Here is a 21,091-nt window from a genome sequence, read left to right as displayed (position 1 = left end):
TCTTTCCAGGATTACTAAGTGCGTTGGTTTGCTATGCATATGTATATGTTTGGGAGAGAGGAGTGTTCTGCTCAGCAATACCTTTTATCAGTTCATGTTCCTGATGATATGCCCCTCCTTTCTTTTCCTTTTCTTCTTTTAGATTGTGATAGTGCAGCAGAATTCTAATTAAATTACATTTAGGACAGTAGATCTAGACAGAGATTGTTTGATAGAGAATTGTGTTAAGAGACGGTGTCCTTGAATACAATGATGATAGATTTACTTTTTCTCCTGGTATTACTCAAATTGGAATACAAAGCTATAAGGCTAAATCTGATTTCTTAAAGATGCTAGCTAAGATAGCTAGCTGAATGCTGATGTAAAAATTCTTCATGAATGTTTGCTCACATTTCAAACAGCTGGTCTTGTTGCTGCGGGGTTTGTCTGGCTTTTTATTTTTTTTTAAATATGGGGGCTTTATCCTTTGTATGTGCTGTTTATGAGCATTTGTAAGAATAGCTGCACTTTTTAAGAATGCGTATACTGCTATGCATACGAAGAAGGTTCATTATTTATTGTTGACTATTATTCTAAGTAACATTTAAGTCAACCGAGCCAGAAAATAAAACAATATCATTTTGCCAATAATACTTCCTCAGTAATGAGTACTGCTTACTCTTAACCTGCTAAGACCTACCCACCCATATATTCTTCTACAATCAATACAGGCAGAACAATTCTGTGTTGAGTACAGAGAAAGCCTGCAGAGAAATGAATTTGAAATGACCAGCTTGCAAGGAATTCGTTAGCTCAAAGTTGTTGTCCAGGTTAATTTGTGGACAGGTTTTTGTAGTCCAATAGAACAATAGCTAGAGATCCTAGTATGTTAGTATTAAAGCAATATCTTAGTATGAAAGCAATATGGCCACTTGACATTTCAGGAGAGAGGGAGTTTGGCAGAACCAGAAGTCTGCAAACAATCAAGGAGGAGGAAAGAGTGGAACAACATCTTCTGGAACACTCTTAAAATCTACCAAGATTGGTAAGGACTCGATTCTTTCAGAGGGTTTGAACAACCCAGCTTCCTGTTAAATTCAGTTTCCTTTCTTAAAGAATGTCAGGCCTTTATTACTTCTTTGACTTGAAGGGAAGTTCAGATAAAACATAAAGGTTTTAGGATATCTTTTTCTACGTGTATCTTTGAAACACCAAACCCGCTGGAGTTTGTTACATAATTTTTACATTTGTAAGCCCATCAGTAGTAATGAATTTTACTCCAAACTGGTGAATTCCCTATAGATTAATATAAGCTATTTGAAAACAGTTATTTGAAACTTGCCAACCAAAAAGGAAATGTGTTTAAAATTTTCTTAAACTGATGTCCTTTCTAAATAATTTAAATCTATAATCATAAAATCCAATGACTTCTGCTAGCTCTTGCTCCTTTCTAGCTTTTGTTTGATTCTTGTCAAGTCTTATTAAGCCATTTCAGTTCCTCAATCATTGTTTTATACTTAAGCTTAGCAGTAAGACCTAATTCTGTGTTTTGGCAAAGTTCCAGCTTCATATTCTTGAGGCAAACAAGCACTGCTTATACTAAGGCTCTGTGGCACTGATTTAAATTAGTGTGTCTTCAGCAGGTCAATAACCTTTACACACATAAGTTCCTCTCAAGTAGTGATATAAAAAATGACCACAAAAAGTAAGTTATTTCTTTTTAAACATAAAATTTAAATTAAATCTGGGGCGGGGGGGGGGGGGAGAACCACGTTTGGCATCTCTTGTTAAAGATTAGGTCAAGGTTCCTGGAACAGTAAATCCTGACTGTCTTTTTCTTAAATCAGGGTAAACGCACAGAAAATATAATATACATGAAATAACTCAAAACTGTATATTGAAAGCAATAACATTAAGAATTCACCTTTTATTGCTTTGCTGTACTTGCCCTGAGATACACCAGTCAGCCTGTAGAAAGCACTAGTAACTGATAAATATCTCCAAAGCTTCTGATGAAAGCACTTTGCTACTATTTACAATTTCAAAATTGCCAATAATGCTAAAGCAGAAAGAGAACAAGCTATGGATAAAGGGGCAGGTTTTTTTCTACAGAATTTTTGTTTTATTTTGCATTTAAAACCTCAGCTCTGGGAATCGCATGGATCTCTGCACCTATTTAAAAATATAAGGGTGATTTCAGATGACTTGTGGGAAAAGAATGGAACTATTAACTTTCCAAGCTAAAATGCCAAAATGTTTAAACCTCTAATTCTTGATATTGTTTAAATATAAAACATTTGAAATAATTTCATAAGCTTTGAATCCATTGCAGTGCAATAATACTTTTAGCCCTGCAGAACCAATATTAACAATAAAAGGTTTACTGTAGCTGTGCCTCAGACATTATGACACTTTCAGCTACATCCTTTCCTGTAGAATTGCTATGTAAATGGCTTTTTCATGTCATGGATGATGGTGTTTTCAGAAATGACAAGGATATATAGGCCATACTTTTAGAGATATGGGTTTACCATTTCATACTGTACAAAATGGTAGAGCATATTGGTTTGTTTGCTTTGCTGTGTTGCTTGTTTGCTGTACAGGGCTGAACCCAAGCCAAGCCTGAGATGTAAGAAAAAAAACCAGCTTTCCCTGCCTTACAGGAGGCACTGTGGAATGACTACAAATATAGAACTTGTAAAGAAGGACTGGCAGAAAGCATCACTCCTGAAAGAACACAAGAGAACTTGGTTTTGCAGGTTTTTTCTACTTTCCCTACTCAGCAGTGGTGTGTTTCCTTTAGAAAGCTGCAGTATATGTGAATTCAGTGTTCTAATATAACATAGATTTAAAATACCTGCTATCTTTTGACATACTGTAAGGAAGAGAGAGAATACCTGATCCTCGTGACCTGTCTGGGACCTCATGACCAGTTTTGTAGTCACATTGAGTGAAATTTTTTTAAGCTTATCAGCTAGCTATACAAGCAACTTAAAATCTGTCTTGCAATTCATGATCGGGTCATAAATGTAACAGCATGAAGCATACAAATGAAATCTTTTGAGTTTCAGATATGAAATAAAAATAACTTTTCCTGATCACTAAAGAAGATTAAATCCCTAGAGAACCAACCTCCTCTATATTCCCTACAACGCTTTGCTGATACAGGCCATTGCCTGCGGGAAACAATGAACTCTCAAAAACTTTTGCATATGTTACTGATCAGCAACCACTCTATGCTGCTTATGTTAGAGAAAATTATAATAATACAACTACATTTGCAACTTTACAGTACAAATTTGTAACCTAGGTATACCAACATTATATGAATAATAACTTTCAACTTAAACATCTCAGATTCTAGCGGTAGTGCACGTGAAAAGAAAGAGAAGTGTCATGAATGAAATCAGCCCCAGATTTTGTCAATTTACTGATTAGAGCTCCCCATCTCAGCAGGGTTGAGGAGCACTGATTCAGATCACTGACTACAATTTGGATGAGTGGGCTGGTGTCAAAATCAGTTACCATTCTGTCCAAATCACTGCAAAGCTGGAGACTTGAATGTGTGAAAAATTATCAGGTTTTAGATATGATAGATGTCTGTCCTGTGCAGTCACTCTTGAGTGGGTTGAGTTTTTCTTACTTTAGCATGAAAATAAAAAAAAAAGAAAATAAACTTTTTATGGCATTGATACATGAAGTAATCATAAAAGAAATTGTGTGCTGTCTTGGGATAGAGTAAATTTGTTTCTGTGCTGGTTGTGCTGAATTTCTTTACTTTTTTTTTTAATATATATATATTAATTAATCAAAGAGCAAAGGGCTTCTGGAGGCTACATCTCAAAAATCCAAGGAACAGCTCACACACCCTTTCTTACATCAGGGTTGGGGTTTTTTTCAGTCTTCATGTAAAGCTCCCCAGAAGCTAAACATGACAAATCTTGCAAGAAGCTTGTAAACCAGTATTTCTCATGACATCTAATTTGTGAACTTCTGCTACTATGTTTTATATGGCCTGTATATAGAGGAAAACAGCCTCAGGCCAGATGCCAGGATGAGTCTAATTAAGATACAAAATGAAATGTTAAGAGTTCTTGAGGAGTAGAGGAGAGGAAAAAGGAAATAACAGAATCTCCTGCACTGCCATGTGTTGCATCACTGCCCAATAACAGGGCTGCTTTTCCCTATGTCTTGCGAAGGGCAAATGAGTTATGGTATGTCATTGCTTTTGGGGATTAAGCAGAGGCATATCACAGAGGGTAGCTCTATGAGGTAGTCTTTCACTGTGAGAGCAGAAAACATGCAGAACTATTCAGGACATTTCAGCTTGGTACGACTTCTAGAGCTAGTAGTGCAGCCTCACAAACATATCAAGATGCTAGATTAGGAAACCAAAAGGCTTTAAAGTTTAAATTTAAATCTTAATAATATGTTTCTAACTGTTACTGCATTACTGTAACTGTTTTAGAAACACACATTTCCTTTAATCCTTTCATCTTGCCCAAGATAATTCTTAGTAATCTGACAAACTCTGGGGACAGGTAAATCCATTATGGCAGACTGTACTAGGCAGCTATTTGAGTGTTTACTATGCAGAGAGTTGTGGACTTCCAGAAAGCCTGTAGAGCAACTCACCGTTGTGCTGCTGAAGCCCAGTCATACATGAGCATGACATCCTTCCCAAATATGAGGTGACTTTTGTCATTAGGAAGAGTCCTGTTGGCTAGCAGAAAGAAAATATGAAAGGAGACCCAAAACTTTGACTCTTCAGAAGCTGCTGACATGCCATTGTCCAGGTACAGCATATTTAAAATTATTTAAGGTCATTGGCCTGGATAAAAAAATGCAAAAAAGATCATGACTTTGAAGCCTAGTGATTACAGTACTTGTGAGAAAGTGTTCACATCTTGCTGGACTGACTATTTAGTATATTAGCCAAGGGCTGTTTAATGAAAATTTATTGGAGCAAAGACTGCAACTCAGCTCCCTGGTGAATGTCCTATCACAAGACTAGATAGTCGGGATCACTCATGTCTCTCCAACCCTCTCAGTCCATCAAATCATTAATTGTTCTCTGCAAAGTCAAGTAGCTTCAAGCCTCCTCTCATCACAGGGTATGGTCTGAACACAGCTTCTGTTGTAATGCATCTTGAATTCCTTTTTGGCATAGCACAAATCTATTGTGGGGAGAGTTACTAATCCATGATAGCCTAAATTCTGGAGTCTAACATACTTCACAGGAAATTTGGAGCTGGGGTTGGGGTGGGGAGGTTGACTCTTAGGAGCTGAAGTGTGAATTAAGGTCAACATTTAAGTGCACACAGGCTGTGTGTCCCCCCAGAGTTAGACGTTTAAGTGGAGTTGTAGTTGTGAATATAAAAATGGGTGTTCCTAAAGTACCTGGTACTAGAGTAAAGAGTACTAGGCTGGACTTCAAGTCTGAGGATTTTTTTTAATGGTCTCATTCCTTGGTCCTCAAAACAGAAAAAAAAACTTTTTCCTATCATGAGAATGTGTAAAATTTGCTGCTAACATCAGTGGCAGCTGGTTTGGATCCCGTTTTAATCCTGTTGAAAACAATAACAAAATTTCACTGAGTTACATGACATAGGGTGGATGCAAAGGGTGCGCATCCTTGCAGACACACTATGTAGTTCATCTGTACTGGTGCTCAGCATTGCCCCATGACTGGTGTATGTCCCACTAAGGAGTCATTACTAGCTTATCGTGGTGCCAGTTAAAGGTGCCTTAGATAACCTTTTTCATTCTTCTTCTTATTACCATTATTATTAATATTTTTTATCAGCTTTTAATACTAATTCAAGAAATGCCTGGCATAATCCAGAAAGAAAATTATAGTATTTGAATTGTATAAGGGCCTGGGTTTCATGGATTAGGACAAGACTGACTGATAAAAAATCAATTTGTATATGTGGTGAGCTTCTACCTGGACTGAGGGAAAGCTCTTTTCTTTTGACAACTGGTGTCAGTGTTAGTTTGCACAAAGCATTTTGGCCTCTGGCAGCCAAAAAGTTGTTTTCCTCTTGTGCCAGACTCCTGTGATTGCAACAGTGTGCAACTGTCACTGTGAGAAACACAGAGAACAGAGAGTCACACTTGTCTTCTGAGTGCCAAGTTGGCAACTAACTTTGTTTGGCTCGTGAGCATATTCCTGACAGCATGTGAGAGCCAGCTCCGAGCCGAGATGGCACCTGCAGTGCGCAGAGAGCCAACTGCTATTAAGAAATGAACAGAGGTGGGCTCTACAATTTTAAATATACTTTGGCTAATTGGAGGGTTTTTTCTCCATTAAGCACTCACAGAAAAGGCACTTACTTTAACATGTGGCATAGGTTATAAGGGGCTCAAAACCCATTTGCTTAACTTGGCCTCAGTGATGACAGCTAATCAAACAGTTTATGATGTATATGAAAATTAACAAAAAGCCAGGAAACTGAGAGGATTAGGTTACCCAAATTTGGAGTTATTGTGAGAAAAGACTCAGGCTGATAGATAGTCCTACTAGGCAGCTCATCTTAGGATCTTTATTTGCTTTCTGCCACACTCACTTTCCCTGGGAATTTTACTTTTTTAAAGCAATTGTCACATATGCCTCATTCTCTTGTAATGATGGCATACTATAAAAGCAAGTCTTTCACAAATTGCAAAGTTACCAGTTGCCTTTATAACCAGTTTTTCTTAAAGGCAGAAAATAAACAAAAAGTAAAAATAATTGTTCGGATGAAATAATACCCAATATTCCTTAATAACTATCCAAGTTCCTTCCCTATAGTTACAAAGCAACTTTCTGTAAGTCACGTCTTGGATTCTCTCTAAGTGAAAATCTTTCATCCATATGCCCTTGGTTTCTGAAGTCCAGGACTGGGTCCAGACTGATTACAAACTTGGGCTCCAGTCCCATGGACCACTTAATTGGCTGTTTAAGACATGAATAATGTCATCTGAGAGGTATACAAAATCAGGGATTATAACAAGATGACACAAGCTGAATTCATGCCATATAGAGAGACATCTAAATCTGGGCTAAAGCCATAAAGAATTGTCCATCTCTAATTCTGTAGTACCTAAATAGGTGCCTGTCACTTGCACTCCTAAATTTAAGTTTCTGACACAAAGGGCCAAGTAATGGGAAATATGCTTACAGTTTTCTGGCATAGGTTCCAAAAGCTAATACAATTCCAACTCATATTTGGAGCTTTTAAGCACTCATCCTGTTTTAGCTTGTCTCACCACCACCAGAAGTGGCTGAAACACCATGGCTTTGTTGTTCCTTTACCACTCCTGTGACTGCAGGATGGCAGAATATCCCTTGCAGCACTCTGTGTCTGACATCGTTACCATGCAGTTTATTCCTTCTCTCATCTTCTTCTCAAAGAAAGAATTATAAATAAAGGCAGTGCTTTCCTTTGGTAGGTTTTAGATGATCTGCTTCTATTCTTAGGGGTAAAACGTGTTTCTCTGGTTTGAAGAAGGCAGGTGAAATGGGCTTGGAACATGAGAGAGCTTTGTAGTGATCGCCACAGCTTTGTGGCAGTTTTTAATGCTCGAGGGCAGAATCATTTAAGAGTTTTGGACAGTCTCCCTGTGAGACTTACTCTGATGATAGAAATCTCTATTGCATTATGCGGTGGCAGCTCTGGGACTCAAGTCCCAGATGTTGTGGGTTCTCTTAGATGTTCTGGGCTCGGCCCAGATCCTGCTAGGTTAAAAGATCTTGTTTATGGGCAAGGTTCTTCTACACAGAAAAATATCAGTAATAGTAATAATACAATTAAAATGGTAGCACACACACTTTCTTAGTTTCTATCCCCTTTGAGGGTTATACTCACCCTCCCATTCTTTCCGTGGAAGCACACAGATGGAGAGGTTAACAACATAAGTCATCAGCATCTGGAGTCCTTCATTGGGAGAAATATGATGTTGATGCTGCTGGTATCTTCGTCCACCCCTGAGATCCACTTGAGGTCATTTGCACATGTGCTAACATGCTTTTACACTTCATTGCTCTGCAGCTCCATGTTAGATCCAAATTTACTATATATGACCTGTGGCTTTCATGTATGTTAGATTCTACTTCTTTGTTCTGTTACCCGAACAACCAGTTTTGCCTAGCTGCAGCTCTGCATTTCTTTAACGGACCGCTGGCAAGTTGTTTATAGCTACGGGGTCTCTACTGCAAGCCTGTGCCTCATCTCTTCTCATCCCATGCTTGTACACCTCCGTGCCACAGCCTGTGTCTCCGCTGCTCAGTGGAGAGCTGCTGTTGTACCTGGCCTGTATTTCTCTACACTACATCGTTGTGTTAGAGTTGCAAGTATCTCCTTATACATAGAACTGCTTGTTCCTGCTATCTGTAGAAAAACGTGGTCATACCACACAAAGATAAAGAAAAGCAAACCAAATTAGCTATAGACACCTCGTCAACTAGCGAAATTGCTGTCACAGCTAAAACAAGTAAAATCAAGTTGCAGGCAGGTCACGAAGAGTTCAGGCAGAGCAAGTCTGACAAACCTCAGTCCTGAGGCCTTACAAATTTAGTGCAAAGCTTGTAGCCTATTACTGTCAATGGCAGTACTGTATTATAGGGCTACGTGATTACAAGCTTCACTCTGTTATTGTATAATACAGCCATGAAAAAGATACCTGGAGTCCATACCATAGCACTTCATCAGTCTCAGTCCAAAGTCCCTGGGACATTACCTCTCAGGGAAGTATATGCGTAATTTGTACCAAGTTTGATGATAACAGAAAATACATTTTTAAAGCAGAAGCTTGTGAAGATTTTAGTGACAATCACCTAAGAATCCATCTAGAATAGTGAATTTAAAAAGAATATTTAATGTGTGTGTTCCAAATATGGCACTACATCTTCAGAGCATGCACGGAAAGTGTCTGTCACTTTGCATCAGAAAAGTGTGTGATCTTCCAGTTTATTCTCTATTATTTATTTAGTGAATTAAGAGCAGTATCTGTGTGTTTCCATTACAGAGGTAATAAATTTTCTGTCTCGTGAGAGTTTTTGAGATTCCAATTTTTTTTTCCAAATCATGACTGAATATAAACAAAATTTAAAGTAATTTTCAACATCCAACAGACGTAAGATATTTTGGGGGATAATTAATTTACCTTTGATAATTTAAAAATACTTGATCTCATTTTACTTTCTAAGATTTTTTAGTTTTATGTGGTTTTGGTTTCAAAGTTAAAGATTAATTTGACTTTAATTAAATATCAAAATTGTCAAAGTGGAATGTTTCTAAACTTTAATAAAATAAAGATGTTGTGAAGTAAGGAGGTAAGTAAAAACTAACCAGGTTTCACCAGCAGTTGCTTTTAATGATTCAAAGAATTTCTGATCAGGTTAGTTTACTTGCAAACACTTTGATAATAAACAGTGTTCAAAATCAGAATGTCTGCTGTCTTTTGAGTCTTTGAAAATCATCTGTTCTGTTGTAGATGCGCCCCAGAAGCTCACCAACTGGAATTAACAGCAATAGGTGTTTTTTTCAAGAGAGATACTACCTGATCCAATTTCAGTCCCTTTTACAGAAGATACACTACTAAGGTAAAATAAACAGAACTTGCAGTCAACTGTAGATATAGTATTCTGTACCATGTAAGGTTTGAGTCACTGCTGAGATGACTAGGGTAATAGCATTGATTTATTAGAAATACTCAAGCATAGGAGTGGAAAAATACAACAACCCAATGCTTTTAGTTGAATAAGTTTGAAATTTTATTGAATAATTTCTTCTGTACCTGGACTCCTCAAAAAATGAGTGTCTAACTCTTCAGCAGGTGAGCCATTGCAGTTTAGTGGATATTAATGATTCTTTTCCCATTTTACACCACTTTAGGACAATCAGTTGGACCAAATGTAAAAGAAATGACAAAGTCTTGTCTTGGGAAGGACAAAGTAATAAAATGACAGCTAGGATGAAAAGTGACAACAAAGGGATAACTGTTCTTAGTTAGACTTTTAATACTGTTGGCTCTTAAAGCTTTTTTTTTTTCCTTTGGATGAAATTTCAAATAAAATCTCTAACTGCTTGATTTCAACCGAGTTCTGACTATGCTGCAAGAACAACCATTTTGATAGTTGAAAGTAGTTGAAGCGTTCATTAATTGTTATCGTTTGACACTCCTATTTCATGAAAAATAGCCTTTTACTAAACAGTACTTGCTAAGAAATCTCCACAAACTCTTAAGCTCTTATTCTAAAAGACAGTGTGTTTCTTTTCATATATGTTATTATAAAGTATAACAAAAAGGTTTAAAATAAATCACCTTCTTAATGGGTTACACTTACTGGATTTCATATCCTCAGTGTAATGTTAATATTTTCATCAACTAGAACTATTGGAGTTCTATGTTTGAATCAACTTTGCTATTAAGGCAGGTCATTATAAACACAAAGGGAAATTGTTCCTCTTGAGTAAGTGTACAGCAGGAGGATTTTATAAAGGAGGATTGTAGGGAGAAAGTAAAAGGACGTAAGTTATTAAGAGCTAAAAGCAAGTGATCCTGATTAAAATTTCTGTTCTAAAGCGGAGGATTTAGTTATTAAGATTATATCCATATTTTCATCCAGAATGAGAAGTAGGATGTATCGTTTAGATGTGACTCATTTAGATATTTTTTTTTTAAACAGTCTTACCTCCTTTCTTTTTCTCATACATTGACTACTCTCTTTTTACTCTATTTGGAAAGTCATGTGCAAGAGTCATTATGCCAAAGATTTGGATATTTTCCCCTTTTTATCATGGCATATAATGAACTATATTCTCAAAGAGAATATATCAGTTTTGTGCTATACTGTTAATACATTCTGGCTAATGTGGACACAGATTCACATTCCCAATTCATCAGAATACCTGTATTCATATCAGAATCCATGCACTTTCCTAAGCTGATCATTCATTGTTGCCAGGATTGTTTTACCATACAGTCACATATTTCTTTAAAGATCTGGCAGAGATACCACATCCTTCTGGTTGATAGGAGGGATGAACAGAAGAAAGGGTATATAGCAGTCATCTCCCAGCACAGCACCAAGTCTACAGCGGGTTCTGTGAGTTGATGTCTTGGTCACAAAGCCATTGGGAAGCGCCTTTTCAGCTTAAGAGTCTAGAAGTGGGGGATTGCAAGGCAATTTTATATAACTATATATACATGTGACCTGCTATCTGTTAAATGCTGAGAAAACTTGAGATTAGGCCTGGTGTTAATCCTAGAGTTGAGATATCTGCATGTACTGAGAGGAGTGTTCATCTTCATTATTTCTGAGTCTATATTTCTTTTTCCTGTGATTTGTTCTTAATGCAACAGTGGATTTTCACTGTCGTTTCCTTTCTAGCAAGTTTGTCTTTTTATCACTTGATGGTACCCAGGCCTGGTGGCTGCTCATTTTATTTTATGTCTCTTCTGTGCCTCTTTATCTCTACATTTTGAGAAAAGAAAAAAGATCCAAAACCCTGAGCCAGGGAACAGATTGACAGGCACTGCTGTTGTTGTCAGCCATTTTCAAACAGCACGGCAGGACAGCATTATTAGACTCAGGTCGACTGAAGTGATTGTGCCTTACCATCAGTCATTTCTTGACCTGTCCATTTTTTTTCTTGTCTCTTCTTTTATCAAAGTCTGGTGAATGACTGCAGCTCTATGATCTTCTCCCAATATGCTCTTGCAAAGTAGCTTGATATGTGTTCACTCTTCTGCTACTTCTTTCTCCTTTTGTTATGTAGTCTGCAGGTTTTTGTCTTGTTTCTTTTACTTGTCCTGGTTTTTGGAGTTCTAATTTTATGTAACTTTTTTCTTTCTCCATTTCCTTTGTATAGCAAACGTGAGAAGCAGGTGGCCCTTTTTAGTACAACAGGACATAAGTCCTCAAGATGCTGCTTAGTAAAAAAAGTAAAAAGCGGAAAGAAAAAAAGCAAACAAACAACCCACCTATATTTCCTCCCCCACACTCCCACATCCCAAAGACTCACCTTGCAGACCTTGCTTATATATTTATGTGGAAGAAAGGCTGAACAATGAAAATGCAGGCCTGTTGTTGAGTGTTGTGGGTGACTTGGTGACAGTGGACGCAGACAAGACTGAGGTCTTCTTTGCATCTTCACTAACAAGGTCTCTCAAGCCTCTGTGCTTAAGAGACTGGCTTCAGGGAGAATAACTACCAGCAGTGGGTGAGGATCAAGTCAGGGATTAATTGCAAGGATTTGACCCACACAAGTCCTTGGGACCCAACGGGCTTCATCTGAGGTTTTTGGGGGGTTTTTTTAAATCTTCTTCCCTTGTCCAGAAAAATGCTGGTAATAATATGGTCTTAGGAACTTTTGTTAAACTCTGTAATAACAATTTACGAAAATAAAGGTCTTGAAGAACTACTTTAATTGGCTAATAAAAACCCCAGTTCCTCTGGCACTCAAACATTACTGCTCTGTTTTTGTCATCTGAAGTGTTAAAACCAGGCTGAAATAAAAATTATTTTATGGCTCTTAATACGGAAGTGCTATGAGGGACTGGATTTCAGACAGGTCCTCTCCTGAGTAAACAGGAAAGAACTTTTTGTTTCTTTACCAGCTATGTACACAGAATTAGAAGCTGCTGTAGAACAGTAAATTGTCATGGGGAGGAAAAGTTCAGCATAAGAAATGGGTGCAAAAAGTCAGTGGAAGCACATTAATATTTCTCATATGTGTTAGAGAAAGAAACATTATTTTAACCCTTTTTTGTGTAACTAGAAAGACACAGAAAAAAAGCAGGACTTGTGTTTCTGTGTAGGGGTTGTGGGAGGAGAATTTTTTTTTCTGTTGCATCTTCCTTTCCCCTCTGCTGCCCCTATAGTTCACAGATGCATAAATCATGTTTACACATGTGCACAGCTGCTTTAGGTTTACAAACCTCTGGTATATAAGAACCTTGTTTTGGTGAAAATCTATAAACTCCATTGGAGCAAAACTAAAAAAAAACAACAAACCCAAAACCTAAACCGAACCATAACAAAATAAAAATATTCAGATCCAACCAACAAAGGAACCCCAAACAATCTATTTTTTTTCTTCCAAGTGGGTTGACATAAGTGCATTTCAGTGGAATCTAACGGATGTTCAGAATCCATTATTACACTGAATTTCCTCTTTAAAAAAAAAAAAAAAGCCTTGAAGTGTTAGATAACATAGAAAGGAAGACCCATACCATTTTTCACTGTGTTTTATATCACTCTCATACTGAAGATGACCTCCAAAAATTTTGGCTGACTCTGTAAAACTTGAAGTAAGAGACAACATGGTACCCATTTCCTACTCTGTGAAATCATTCTCCTGACTGTGTGCCATCCTATAATTGCATTAGGACTTGGTAGAATCATGAGAAAATTTATCCCTTCTGAATAGAATCCCTTTAGAAAGCGGTTACCAATACAACCCTCTACCAGCTTCAGCTGGTAAAGGAGAAATGAAAGATTATTGGGTGTAGAGTATCTGCATCCAGCTGCTAAAACACTGTGGGGTCATCTGGACTGTTGACAAGACAGTGAAGTCCTGAGGTAGTGGCTTTCTTTTGGAACTGGAGAAATGCTAGATCTTTTGGACTTTATGGTACCCACCTAATCCAGTGCCTAGTAGCACATGCTCCTATTTCCCTTTCTTGCCATCTTCCCTTACTACTGATGGACACATTGCTTTAGACTTAGTTGCAAAAGGGAAAAAAGTAATTTCTGAGACTATGCCTGCAATGTTGGTGAGCATGAACTGGTATAAATTGATTTTGGTGCAGCTGTGCTAATTTTTTATTCAGGAGTTGGTCCTACATGCTGCTTAAAGACATTAGAGTAAAAGCTGTATCCTGTTACATGTACCATCTTTTACCATGGTTAGCTGATAGTGCTTGGCACTTTAGTATGTACAGAGGATTGGGCCATAAATCTTCTCACCTATGGGCACCTGTTCTTTAAAGGAAATTTGTATTCATCTTCTACCATAGCCTGCAATTATTAAGAGATTAATCATGCCAGAATTTAAAAATATAAAATTAGGTTTTAAAACCTAAAATCAATGGTTTATAGCTCAGAAATAGATGGCTTTTTGAATAGCTCCTCTGTCATTTTTTACACCCCAGAGAACTTCTTATTCTTAGAAGCATATTCAAAGCTTGGCCATAAACAAGAAGGTAAACTATATATTTGACCTTTGCAAAGCTCTATTTAGGCAGTAGAAGCCCTTAAGTCCTCATGGCACCATCAGAACTTAGAAAATTTTAGCCTACCTAACAGAAAATTGGCAGCTGTTTACTACCTTTTGAGTTCTTTATGCAACATAGATTTTCTGATGCCTCACAAGGGCTTCTTTTGTAGATAAAAGCATAATTTCTGATTGAAAACACTGTTGCTGCCCTTAAAGCCGTTCATAGATTGACAGCATTCTTTGAAAGTCCCATTTCAACCATTGGAACAGGCTGCCCAGGGAACTGGTTGAGTCGCCACCCCTGGAGGTATTTAGAAGACTAGACATGGCACTTACGGACATGGTTTATGGTGGACTTGGTAGTGTTAGGATAATGGTTCAGTTTGATGATCTTAAGGGTCTTTTCCAACCTAAATGATTCTATGATTCATCTGGGTTGTATTTCAACAGACTTCGAGTTAAATATGCCAGCACGATTCTGATCTCTCAGGATTATTACATTGTCTTTTCGAAGAAACTTTGGTCTTATGCATGATGTATAGGGACAGTCTTCTAGCCACTTGTCTAATAAGCAGCAGCTCCTGATTTAATTCACTGGAGCCATAAAAAAAATGTAATTTAAATGTTGCTATATCATTCAGACTTTCTTCTTTGTGCTCCTTCTGTCCTGCACAATAACTTCTCTTATGTAATATTTGGTTACTGTTTAACAAAGCATAGGTGGAAAAGGGGCAGAGAAGAATCTGTAAGACATGCTGAAGAAGGCTCCATCGTTCTGAGCAACTACTAGGGATGTAAAAATCAGAGAGTGGCAAAGAAAATATTAGTATTACCTTTACTCAGAGTTAGAGGCCTCTGCTGTTTCTTTCACTTGATGATCAGCTCAGACCCTTCTACCGTGCTTTAAAACTATGAGCAGAATAGCACATAAGCTGGAAGGCAGTGAGTGAGAATGACATAACTTCAAGGTACTCGCTCATTTACAGCTGTGGATTGTGGTTCCACAGCAAGTAAACTAGATCCGCAGTTCCCGAATCTGCCATCTCTCGCCTTCTTGATCAGTAAGCACGTGTTATTAGATAAAGGCTAGTGAGACTAAAAGGGCTGAACAAAACTGATGCTAATGCTGAACTGTACTTTGAATACTGACAACAAAAAGACTGAGGGAGTCTCTGGTACTATGACAGCTGCTTGCTTGGAAGACTGAAAGTGAGCAACAGGGTTAGTAAGCCTTTTAATCACATAGCTATAGTAACCAAACTGATTAATGAAAATTCTCTTCCACTTATATCAGAATTAATTGGGGTGAATATAATGGTTGTATATCACACTGCCATCTGGTGTCAAAAGACTGAGAAACAGAAGATTAAGGCCTGTTTTCTGAATATGCTTCCCCATGTGAACCAGCATCACATTTACAGATAGAGTGGACATTTCTAACTGCATAAGAGTTGATGGAACCCACGAATATTTCCAAATTTGGGCATGCTTTTTATCTATATCATACTTATATGTGCTGCACTGCTTTTCCAAAATTTTTGGATTTCAGGATGGTATATAACTCAGAAATTAGTAGAGTTCCTACTTTCATATAATGTGCCACAACAGTTCCTGGAACATTAGAGATTAGAAACTATGAATTATTATAAATTGTGCAATAAAGAGTACCTTTGACATTTCAAAAGCTTTTTTTGAAAGTAAAAAGTTTGGTGGTTTTTTTTTTCTGCAGTGATGCTCACTAACATAGCAATATAAAGGACAAGGATTTCAAAGTTTTCTTTTTAAGGTGGCTTTTTCTTTCATGATATTGGAGTCCTAATTCCCTATTAATTTACATTAATGAGTCATTCCCGTGACTCTATCTGAACATGCATACCTTGAAGGTAAAATAGTGCTGTGTCTGACTCAGTATAATGACTCACCTGTCTCCCTCCCACCTTGACTTCATTACGGGTACATTATTGGACATACAGCTATATCATATATAAGGTGTAAGCAGAACCTATCTCAAAGTATGTAGTTGTGCATAGGCTACCTAGGAGTATGGATATGGCTATTTGTATTGTAGTAGCTTGTGCATACTTGGCTATTTGCATTAAAATATCATTATGTGGCCCCAGGGAAGACTGAAGTTCATTCCACTGACTGCAGCTTATAAAGATGCAGATACTGCCCCAAAACATTTTTGTATATATTTATGCACAGGTGCAGATGGTCATGCAGCTCTTTTGTCCCTGCTCGGAGACAAGCTGATGCAAGCTGGTTGTAATGTGAAGCGGTGCAATAAGGGCGATGCGTTGTGCTAAGCCTGAGCCCCAGACCAGCAGCCATAGCAGTGTGGTTGAACAGCTTCCAGCCACCTCTGTGCACAAGCGGAGCAGATGCACAGGTGTTTGCAGCTGTGCACCTAGACATGGCCTCAAGGATGAGTTCTTCTATGTAATTTTGTAGCTGTAGTATTGTAGGCTAACATCCTCAATTAATAAGTGGTTTTAGCAGTTTAGTTTACTCTTAAAACCTGCTAAGACCAACTTGGATTGCTTTTCTCTTATAAACTAGTGATTGAGGCAATTCTGTCTCTTTTAAATGTGCACAATAGTAATAGCTATATAGCATACAATATTATAGAAGTTTGTAATGGCTGTGTGCTTAGGCTAGAGGAAAGGAGATGAAGGGCTGGACCGTGTAAGAACTTTCAACAACAAAAAGCTACTGAAAAAGGAAGGGAATAAACTGTTCTTCACTTCCTCTGGGGAAAGTCATGATGGGCTTAAACTGCAGCAAAAGAGATTCAGACCTGACATTAATCACAGCTTTTTAATGGTAAGGATGGACAAGCACTGTAACAGATTGGATAGGGGACTGGGAATCTCCTTCTTTTAGAGGTTATTATAGAGATGTTAGATAAAATCTCACGAGCACTTTTGAGATACAGTTGATCCTGCATTGGAGCAGAAGAAATGTACTGACTTACTGAGCGAACTTCTTTCATCCCAAATCTTCTAGGCTTTTGTGATTCACAGATCTAAAAGAAAGCAGATAGAATAGTCACTGATAAAGATTTACAGCTTGTGTCAATCTTACCTTATGAATCATACTCTTCTAGGAGAGATCTAAAGATCCATTTGTGATGGTAGAGTTACTGTCAATGAACTGAGATGCTCAGTCTATTTTATATAGATTCTCATCACCCTCATCACCATCTGTGCACCTTCAAAAAGCCTGAAACATGTTCTCTGGCCAGATTGCCAGTCTTACTCAGCTTGTTTTTATCTTCCTGCTGCTGCCAAAGGTGAAAAGAAAGAAAAATAAAAGGATTGTGTAAAACTGAGTACTGTGTTTTATCAGAGGGGGAATTTGTTGCACTGTATTTATGTGCTGCATTTGCTATAATTTTGAAATTAATTTAACCACCGATACATAAAAAGCTGGGGGTTTTAGAAGATAGATCTGGTTGGGAAATTTGTGGTAAAGCAAGTTTTCAGCAAAAAATGCTTCTTGGACAGGACTGAAATATTTCACAGAACTAGATAGCTTTTAGCCTCCATGAATGTTTTCTACGTGCTTGCCCACTGGAAATTAGGTCAGAAACTCTAATTTTCTAATGTTGTATGTTGACTAATCCAGTAGTGAATATTCCCTTGAAATAAGGTTACCAGTGCTTCAGGCGTAGCAGCCTTACTGTAAGAAACCCTGACATGTGAATGACCTAGAATTCAGTGCTTTCTGGCTCCTTTTCATGGACTCAGCAGTCAATTTGGAAGTAAAGTACATGTTTGAACAGAATTCAAAGTGCATTACAACTGTGTATTAGAAATGCAAATGCCTAGTGGCTTTCAGAACACGCAGGACCAGATAGATATCAGATGAGCCAGGGTTTGGGGCTTCTTCACTCTAGCTCATAGGAAAGGAGCCCTACTTCTGTTGCTATGCTTTACATTTAAATTATTACCAAAGCAGGGAAGAAAAGCTTAAATTTTCGTGCATAGTGGTTGTGTTGACTTTAATATGCACATAACTTTTCACAGATTTTCTTACCTATTGAACATCCCCTTTCCCTGCCATATGCACAGAACTACCTTTCTGCTCTGTAGCTGTGTCATGGTTTTCAAGTTGTGCCAGAAGGCAGAAACACTCTGAATGGCTTGCTCTCATTCTTAGCTTCACTTATATCTCCAAGCACCATACGTAAATAACGTCTTCTTAGCTTCTAGAGCAGCATCTTTAATCCGTCTTAGTGTTTTTATTCCACCTACAGGTCTCTTCAAAGTGCTGAATACTGTAAATATTTTTTCACATCAGGTTTGATGGCAGGAAGCTTTATTTTCAAATCAGTTTTCATTATTTTGTAAATTTATATACCACTTAAATAAACGTCTTTTTTGTAAATTGCTCATTATTTGTAAAATCCAGGTCAGACAAATTGGTTAACCCCTGACACTTTCTGCAGGAGGTAGAAATAAATGGACGCCTGTAAAGTTGAAAGCAGACGACGTTCATTGCTAAAACACACACATATTTATAATCACATATTCTGCAAAGTCACTGTACACGCGCACAAGCATAAAATACGATTGGTTATATCAACTCTGTACACGCGCATAAACGTAAGACATAATTGGTTATACCAACTAAAACATGCAAAACTTGTCTCAGTCTAATTGGTCAAGATAAACTGCTGAATTGAGGTTCTTTGTGCCAAGTTCCCTTTATCGTGGAATGCGCACCTGTGTTCTAATTGGCATCTTTCTTTTTTTTGTCTTCTTGTTTATTCTGTTCAAGGTCTTCTAAAGGCGTCTTGAATGCTCTTGCGACCGTTAGCTAAATATGTGTCCACAATTCCCCCTTTTTTGTTTTTCGTCAATTAACACCTGCTGTATTGCCCTTTGCAAAGATATATGAACACAATTAAACATGGTAAAATCAACATTTTACCTAATAAAATACATATGAATAATAATAAAAAAACCCTATTTTTAACAAAGATACAAACCAACTCCTAAGTCCCCATCCCACAGCTAAATGCTCTAAGCCAAAATGACAGCTTTCTTAATTGCGTTAAAGCTCTTGCAGCTCCTTCTTGCCTCTGCAGTTCTGTTATCTTGTTTATTAATTGCTCCACTGTCCAAGTTCCTCATGTCCATTGTTTTTCTGGTGGTTCAAAGTCCATTCATACTGCAGCTGTCATGTACTCCAGCCCACTCATGCTAACTGCGGCCTACTGATGCTAACTCTAAATAATCAGGCTCAAAGAAATGTCCCCCATTTTCCATGAAATCTCCCACACTTTCAATAATATTTTTGGCTTATTTTTTCAGTGCAGAATAATTTTGTGGTGTTTTATAAGAAACCATGTCTTAAATCTTTATCTCAACTATTCTGTTCAAATAGTGTTTTTTCTAGAAAAAGTTAATTGTGAAACCTAAGGTTTCAGGAAAAAGAACTTCTAAAATGTGGTCCAATAAATATTATAAAAGTATCTATAATATGTACATATTAAATGCTGGTTTTGTTTAAAAATTAATAGAAAAAGAAGAATAGACTACTTTTTCAAACAAAAATTTGATTAAAAAGAATAATTTCATATTTAAAGGGATACAATAAACAAGTTTTCTTCAATATACTTTGCCTACCAAAATACCCCACAGGCTAATTCTATACATGATCAGACAAGTCGTGGTGACAAGACCTAAGGTGGAAATACGGTATAAGGAAGCACAGACATTTGTGACAACATGATTACATGCATTTCTTAAAAATGATATGGCCTTTCAATCATTTTGGGGCTGTGCACAGTTAAAGAATCCACTGGTGCCTTTAGCTGATGAGAATTCTACATGTCCTGTCAAGGACAAAACTTGTCTTAACTCTAAAAACCTCTTCAGCGAGGTTCATTGTGCTCACTATAGATAAGGCAAACCACTTAACACTGACAAAAATGTCACAATGTACTTCCAGACATTAGTACAAATAAATGAATGCATGAAAATCAAAATACAGAGAAATGTAAGAGTAAGTATGAGTAGCTGACTCTTAGATGGAGATTAATCTATGTCATAAATATTCAAGTAAGGCATATTAGGATATAAAATATGGTTGAAAAGCATTTTTACTGAGAGACGCTCTTTCCTACAAGCCAGACATAATCTGTCATTTTTTTCCTTGTGTTCTTCTGCATGCAGGAAAATTCAGTCATGGAAATTTGTCTGTGAATACTTCACTTGTGGTTCAGCTACAGGTACAGTGACAAAAGCCATTTTACATGCACAGATGATTTGTGTTAAACGTGCTGCACAGAATGCCAACCATGGATGCAAGGTATATTTCCACTAAAAAAAGAAACTATGATGCACAATAAACCCCTGCTGTAGACAGAACCAATAGTTTTCTCTAAACATTCAAAACACTTCTTTAGGTCTCTTCTACCAATAAAAAAGTAACCTTAATTGTATTGTTGAATATTTCATTTTTTTACAAAACATAATGCCATTCCTATCTGATATCTGAGGAAGAAGTGTTGAAGTGACCTTGTTTCCCAGTAGACTTCTAAGTTTTCCAGCCAAGAGAAATGGGAGTTCAAAACTACAACTGCAGTTATGCAAACTATGACTAATCTGTTGCACAGATTGAATGAAATGATAGGTGAATGACTGACCAGTTCCTTGGGGTATTTTAGCTTTGAAAAGAGGCCAGCATGGTGCATGTTTACAGGATTGCCAAGGGAAAATGCAGAAGCAGGTAGGTTAATTGATTTGCCCAGGCAGCAGTGTGGTCTAATGTATTAAGTTTGGGCCTGGGCCTCAGAAGACACCTTCTGTCTCACAGAGGGTTTGTGAGACTTAATTAGGACTTGCAATTTCCTTTGAAAACAGTTTTCAGACATACAGTCCAGCTTCAGGTGTAAA

Source organism: Buteo buteo, chromosome 20 (assembly GCF_964188355.1).
Source record: "Buteo buteo chromosome 20, bButBut1.hap1.1, whole genome shotgun sequence".
Classification (NCBI taxonomy): domain Eukaryota; kingdom Metazoa; phylum Chordata; class Aves; order Accipitriformes; family Accipitridae; genus Buteo; species Buteo buteo.
The sequence above is the reverse complement of the archived record's forward strand: the minus strand, read 5'-3'. Positions refer to the sequence as shown.